This window comes from Parasteatoda tepidariorum, chromosome X2, assembly GCF_043381705.1.
Source record: "Parasteatoda tepidariorum isolate YZ-2023 chromosome X2, CAS_Ptep_4.0, whole genome shotgun sequence".
NCBI classification, from domain to species: Eukaryota; Metazoa; Arthropoda; class Arachnida; order Araneae; family Theridiidae; genus Parasteatoda; species Parasteatoda tepidariorum.
The window spans coordinates 16,263,820-16,271,542 of NC_092215.1; the positions used below are offsets into that span (position 1 = coordinate 16,263,820).

A 7,723-nucleotide genomic window follows, 5' to 3' on the forward strand; every position below is an offset into this window, starting at 1 on the left:
TTCTTTTTGAAATCTGAGTATGAAGTTTTGATAGAAATCTGACTTTCTGTGCCTTACAAGTAAATGAAATTCAAAAATACAATATCGCGATGCAAAACTGACGATGCATCACGATATATAATTTCTAATACCGCCCAGTCCTAATACCAAATTATGTATAAATAAATAAAAAAATTGCCATAAAGCAACAAAATAATCAGAATTTTTTGCAACAAACATAGCAATTTGAAGAATATTCGAAGAGGTAAACTGTTAGTTTAAAAAAACAACAACTCTGTTCTTCACTTCAATAACATTTAAAAAAAAATAAAATTTAAGAAATTTCAGTTATTTAAGTATTATTTTATTAGCAAAATTATTTAGAAACATGTTAAAAAATTGTTAAAGTGATTTGTTAAAGAAAAAATTTTTGAAATAAAAAAAGAGATAGAGTAGTAGAACTTTATTTACGTCAGCTATTATCGACGGTCTGGGAAACATCCCTGAGGATTATCCAAAGACATGCCATCACAATTGTAGTCCTCTGCAGGTTGTTGGACTATCCACTTTGTTAGTCTAATAGCCTATGAGCTCTGACAATTCAACCAATTTTTAATTGCAGAACAAGGTCCCAAATTTAGTTTAGCTAATAGGAATAGAGGAGTATGTTTGAAGGAGATAATAAAAAAAGGAGATAAAAAAAAAACAGGTGAAGGGGTTTGAGAGGAAGGAGCTCCAGTATACAAAAAATTAAAAGAGAATTTCCTAATATTGGGAAATGTTGGGATACAAGAAAGATCATTACCTAAAAACATTTAATGATTTTTATTTCCTAGACCACCCTCTGGATCATTTTCTGGACTTGCCTTCTGCATACAGGACTTTCCACTGTGTTCATCTTCTAAATAAATTGGATAAGAATTTATTAAGAATAATTCAAGAAGGGTATGGTCTACGACTTCAAATATATTTGTCAGTAGTGATTATTTAATTATAAAAAATTTGATAATATAATTTAAATTGAAATGCATATTGGAAACATTGCTGGGTTCTTTTATTTATAAAGTGGACATTCAACTTACTTAAACTTTAAACACCTGGGCGGCAAAGTGAGAAAAGAAGAATATGAATACTTACTGTTTGGTTAATGAATTCCTAAAATTAAATTAGGTAAAATGTTGAATTCAATCCCACCAAAATCCAAATTGACTGAACTAAATTTAATTGATTTTTTATACCCAGAGTGAAATCCCAGAAAAAATTATACCCAGAGTAACCAGAATTAGTTGGGGTACTTACCTAATGATATCAATTCCAAGATGATGCATAGTAACCTAAATTTTTTTTTTCTATAACACAATAATCTGCTGAGAACAAGTTGAAAACTGAAAAAGCCTAGACTAATTTGCAGAAGTTCAAGAGAGGAAAAGTAATGCAGATTTTAACAGCAGTCAAAAACATTATACAAATGTCTCAAACTCTGTTGTTTTTATAGACATTACATTAGTATTACAAGTGAATTCGCAATCATTGAATATTTAAATCTTAAAACAAATTTCATCAAATCCTGGACAACTACGAATAAAATTTTAGTCTACTTAGCTAATTTTTCATTTACTAAGATATCGCCTATCTGGATCAGATGTGCTTAGTCTCAATGATATATGTATAACTACACCAAGAAATTGAGCTTGATATTTTGAACTCATGTGGACCACTTCTCTCCCAGACCTCAAGAGGTAAAGATTAATGTATCAGAATATGCGCCAAAACGACCACCAAGATGTGGCAATAACTGGGCAGTGATGTGCGAGAAATTAAACACAAAGCATCACAAGGAATAAACTTGTAGCCCCCTCAAAGCCACTATACATTTTTTAAAAATTCCTTCCACATACATTATTTACTTATGATCAAAATGAGCATACTATTACTAATCAGGATATTCTTATATATATATATACAGTCGGACCTCGATAATTTGACACTCGCTTAATTCGTCACTCCGGTTATTTCGACACTATTTTTCAAGTCCTGATTGATTTGCATTGAATTCAGTGTTAACAAACTCCGTTTAATACGTCATGGGGAAATTATGAACTCCGGATAAAATGACACTTTAAGGAATGTTTTCACTGGGAAATTGCTTTTCTCCAGTCAACTTTTGCGGAAATTTCCACTTGGCTAATTTTGCCATTCGCACTAGGCAACTGGTTCTTGGAATTCGGATACTGGAAGCGTTTTTCCCCAGCCCTTTTGTCTCACCCCTCCTTCCATAACCTCTTGCAGAAAGAGTTGCAATAATGCTCCTTATCTCTGACCTTACAAGGGGGTAACGGAATTCGGACAAGTATGTAAACCATACTGTTTGTCTTTCTACTGATGCTATGTTTTAATTGAATTGTTTTAATGCAAATTCTTCCAAGTTTTTTTTATTTTAAGAAATTGAAATTTTGCTGCTTTATGTAATAATTGTTAATTTATTGGTATTTTCCCAATTTTATGAAAAACAACACAACTCCGGTTTATTCGTCACTCCGCTTAATTCGTCAATTTTTCAGAGGTCCCGAGAGTGTCAAATTAACGAGGTTTGACTGTATATATATATAAATCTACAGCTCATTTCATTTTTATTGCTTATTTCATCTAAGTTAAGAAGTACACCTTTTGATCATAAGCAAAACCACAGAGAAACAGGAGTGAGATCTCAAGAACTAAACAATAATGAATTGGAAACCTAAGACAACAGATAGAGTCTTTTCCAAGTCCAACATAAGTAATAGTGAGAGGTTAGTATTAGCACAAGAACTAGAAAGTCTAATTTGGTACCCTGGCGATTTCAGTTGGTGAGAACAGGTGCCAATATGGAAATATTTTTATCAGAACTACTTACCTCTATCTTCTGCTGTGAATGGTTTTGTGACTGAAATTTTTCTTTTCCAATTTACAAAAGGCATCAGCAATAATTAGCTACAAATTGATCCAAAATTAAACTTTATCAATAAAAATCTTTTAAGCCTGAAATCTTTTAAATAATGGCAGAGTAGATTGTAAATATAAAGGTAAATATTAATATTTAAGTGAGGAAAACTTATCAATAATAACTTCTTAAGGTCTTGACAGTAGCGGCAAAATCTGTATAGTCAAGTTTCCCTCCGTGACTTATATATTTTTTTATGACTAATAATTGCTTTAAATCAAAAAATCTCAATAAAATGTCAAGAGGATCAAATATAAAGACAACAAAAAATTCGTCTAGGGGAAAGTCGGGTAAGGATATAATATGGCATGAATAAGAACTAATATTTACTGCAAATTTTCTTGCAATTATAATAAAGTTTATACGACTTAAAAGAGTTGGTTAACTTGGTTTCACTAAAAGTATTCATAATTAGGTTTACATACAAATAATTCCTTGCATAGTTTAGCTCATATTACCTCACTGAGCAATGAAAAGACATGATTATATCAATAACTTCAATTGAAAAGAAAAATCAATCTCAAACTTCATTTTATTTGGATAAATTAATTATAAATATTTCCACATCGGTACCTAATTATGCTAACTATAATTGCCAAACCTCCAAAAGGATTTTAAATTCAAATTTTTTTTTTTAAAAATGGGTGGAGATTTGCCTGAAGATAGCTTCTCATTAGTCCTCTCCTGTGACATTTCCTTTTTTTCCAAGTTATTTGTGGGGCTACTGTCCAGAAGCCGTTGTAGATATCAATATAAAAAGTTTTGCACTTACATTTTGAATGGCTATAAATGCTTATCACTTAACATTTAAAAGATATATTAATAACATGTTGTTGACTTAATTTCTATTCAAAAAAACAGACCTGCTAATGAAGTTTTGAAAAAAAAAACTGAAATTTATGTGGTTGCATAAATGTTCAGAAACATGTTTTCTAAAATATAAATAAAATATTTATTGGCCTCCTAAAGTTTAGCGACAGCTCTGGCAATCTATAGTAAAGAAATTTGACATTCAATGATTAGAAATTGTGAGAGTAGAATGACTGCAAAATATAAAACAAATAATGGCTTGTAATATTAAGATGTCAAGATGAATGTCATTTAGAAAGATGCATATCTTATGTAGGTTAATGTTTACTTACTTCTCGTGACTTTAAGAGTGAAGTATTTCCTTGGTACAAAATAATTGTTTTTCATTTGATTATGGATTCTTTTTTAGAATAATTTCTGAATAAGAATAATTCTTAATCAGCATTTACTAGAGATATTATGTATCAATTCAGGCCAACAACAATTTTCAAAGGCCTTAAAAGGTTTTTAAATTTCTAAAATTGATTTAAAAATTGTATGTAGATGTTTGCCTAAAGGTGGGTATGAGTTATAGCTTTCTAATTGGTTCTTTTCTGTGATGTTATTTTTTGATTATTAATTCTTACTTTCTCATAACTTGTCCAAACTTGGCAATTATTTTGATGCAGGAACTGATATGGAAATCTTCTACCTTTTCTGTATTGATCATTTGACCAATTTATATAAACTTAAGTAAAAAAAACTGTGAGTAATAACTGTGAGACTAAAAGAAAAAAAAACATCACAAAAAGGAACCAATTTAATGGGTACAGCTTGTAGCCCAGCCGGGCAAGCTTCTACATATTTTTGCTCCAAATTTTGAACAAATAAAGAAATATTTCCTTTATGTTTGCTTTGTATCTATAAGATTTAAAAAAAAAATACAAATAACTTCAGTTTACAATTTCAAATTTTTTTTGATCCTACTCTAACTTTTAATTCAGAGTATTTTTAAATTAGAATAAATAAATAATAATGAAGGAAGCTAAAAAAAATATTTTGAGAGAGAAACAGATCTTTCAAATTTAAACAGAATTTTTCAGTAAGTCAACAACTTTTACTTTGTCATTTAGCAACGAAAAAAAAATCACTAAAAATAAATTTTTTTAAATGGAAAGGAAAAAAAAGCTCCATGCTCTTCAAGGAAAAACTAAATGCAGTACAGAACCAGTTATTCGGAAATCAGAAAACCGAAAAACCGGAGCGAAATTCGATAAATTTTCCCGCCATTTTTCTTAAAAAATTTTTTCTTCCTAATAAGATTTCAGGATTTTTCTTTCCTTTTTGAAAAATGTTAACTTACCATCATTGGAAGTATTACTTCATTGTTTTTTCTTCTTTTTAAGATTATTTCCAAATTTTTTTTTTTTAAGTTGAGTTTGACAATAAAAAAACGGCTTTTTGTAGCGATTCAGAAAACCGGAAAAATCAGTTATCCGGAATAGCGATGGTCCCGATCGTTCCGAATAATCGGTTCCCTACTGTACAATGTTTTTAAAATATTATACAAATTACGTCAAGATCACAAATATTTAGCAAAATTTTAAAACCTAAATCTTTGTCTATTTTAATAGAGAAAGAAAAGAAAAATGTTGAGAAACGTAAAATTTATTTGATGAAGGCAATAATGCAATGAAATATAAAACAATAATGCAACGAAATATAAAAATGAAAAGAAATGTCTCCTGCTAGTCAGGAACAGGTTTACTAAGGTGCATAATAAAAGCAAATACCCATTTTGCAATCAGCAATCAGCTCTTCCAATCCAATGGAGTATACAACTTAAAAGTATATTTTAAGAGTTTAATAATTTTGATCTGTCTCAGAAGAATCACTTTAATTACCAATGGCAAGTGACCTGAAACTTTGCAAGGTTGCAATGGCCTCACTGTCAAGTTTCAAATCAAATCGATTTTCCAACAATGCCATCAAAGTGCGAACTCTTACATATAGTTGACCTTCTAATTCCTGGACTCTGATCTTTAATTCATCATAATATTCCCTTAGAAATATCTCCTGTCTTTCGGAAAGCGGTTTATTCAGACAAGCAAGAAGGGCAAATAGCCATTTAGCAATCTGATTGTCCATTCCAATGGCCCTATACCAATTAAAAGTATATCTTATGAGTTTCTTTATTTCGACTTGCTTCAGATAAGCCATAATGCTTATCAATGGCATGTGAGCTTCAACATATGTCGGTGAAGCAAAACCATAAATTTCCATACATTTCTGTGATCCAAGACAAAAGAAGCAACTTTCTACTTCATTATTCATGGGAATAACAGCTGATTGCGGGAAAACAAACTTGAACAATTGTCGCTTCTCTTTCATGAGTTTGGTAACATATGCAAATTCGATTTCAGCATTCTTAAGCTGCGAACGAGGTATTTTCAGAACTTCTGCAAACAGATCCTTTTTATAAAAGCTGCTATACTTTAACTGTGCATTTTCAAGTTTAGATTTGTAAATGAACTCATGTCCATCAGCTGGAACAGTATCTAAACCAATGTGCCTTTTAGGAACTTTTATAAATAAATATCCTTTGTTGTAATACTTCAATTCGAGGTTATTCACTTCCTCGTCTTGTTCCATCTTCTTCCTTTAAGATCGCAGTTGTAGATTTCAAATTACTTTAGTTTTTTAAACTCTTTTTAATTAACTTCTATATCTTGTTACCATATGGCAGTTTGCGTAATTTTTGGCATTCAGGAAAGTTGTGCGCTTAAGTCTTGTGTGCTTAATTTAGGCTTATAAGCCTTTACCAAAGGAACATCTTCTTCTTGTTCATTTGCATCGCACTAGAGCTGCACAATGGGCTATTGGCGACGCTGTTCCACCGCCGTGGCTTCGCCACAGGTGCCCACTGGGTAACGAAAAGTGAATTAGCAGTTCTGGCACTTTCTGTGGCCAATGGACAATAGCTCCAAGTGCCCGCCATTAAAAAAAAAAAAATTATTATCATTACTATTATTATAGTTCATTTACGTCACACTAGAACTGCACAATGGGCTATTGGCGACGGTCTGGGAAACATCCCTGAGGATGATCCGAAGACATGCCATCAAAATTTTGATCCTCTGCAGAGGGGATGGCACCCCCGCTTCGGTAGCCTGACGACCTGCACGCGAAGTCGAGCACTTTATGGTAGTTAATCACACCAATACCGCACACCCTCGGTCCCTACGCAGACTGATCCATGTGGTCACCCACCCGCACACTGACGGCAGCTAGTGATGCTTGACTTCGGTGATCTGCTGGAAAACGTGTCTTAACGATCAGTCCACTACGGGACTTACCGCATACCCGACGCAAATGAGCACCCTTGTTCATTTGCATCGCACTAGAGCTGCACAATGGGCTATTGGCGACGGTCTGGGAAACATCCCTGGGGATGATCCGAAGACATGCCATCACAATTTTGATCCTCTGCAGAGGGGATGGCACTCCCGCTTCGGTAGCCCGACGACCTGCACGCGAAGTTGAGCACTTTACGGTAGAACAGTTTAACGAGGACCAATACCGCACACCCTCGGTCCCTACGCAGACTGATCCATGTGGTCACCCACTCGCACACTGACCGCAGCCAGTGATGCTTGACTTCGGTGATCTGCTGGGAACCGTGTCTTAACGATCAGTCCACTGCGGGACTCCCTAGAATTAGGGTAACAGAATCTAAAAATCCTGAAAGTTGTTCAGTTCAGGAAGAGAGTGGGAGGAGCCTATAGGCCACTCCCACTTTTCTCATCATCCTACCAGAGATAGCAAACTACATGCAAATCTACCACATCGAATTCATTAAGGAGTATTCATTAAGAACAGTGTGGAGAAATTTAGAGGCGGCCGGTACAGTAGTGTTTCCGATGCCAACGATTCTGACATTCACAGCGAACCTGCACATCCGAACCAAGATGCATG

The 7,723-nt window shown here is 33.4% G+C and overlaps 1 protein-coding gene across 4 annotated transcripts in view; it reads right to left on the reverse strand.

The window, feature by feature from the left end:
- Positions 1-6,588, reverse strand: part of LOC107448596 (intracellular coagulation inhibitor 3) — a 49,279-nt gene extending 42,691 nt beyond the window's left edge. For 2 of the 4 annotated variants that reach the window (XR_001584669.3, XR_011638383.1), the window contains exons 1-2: positions 5,542-6,588; positions 785-880 (exon numbers count right to left, since the gene is read on the reverse strand). The gene's annotated coding sequence lies outside the window, so the exon portion shown is untranslated. Of the gene's footprint in view, positions 1-784; positions 881-2,872; positions 3,829-5,541 lie in introns of those variants that run through there. The other 2 variants (XM_043056724.2, XM_043056734.2) reach the window with 2 other exon arrangements.
- Between the last annotated feature and the right edge of the window lie 1,135 nt (positions 6,589-7,723).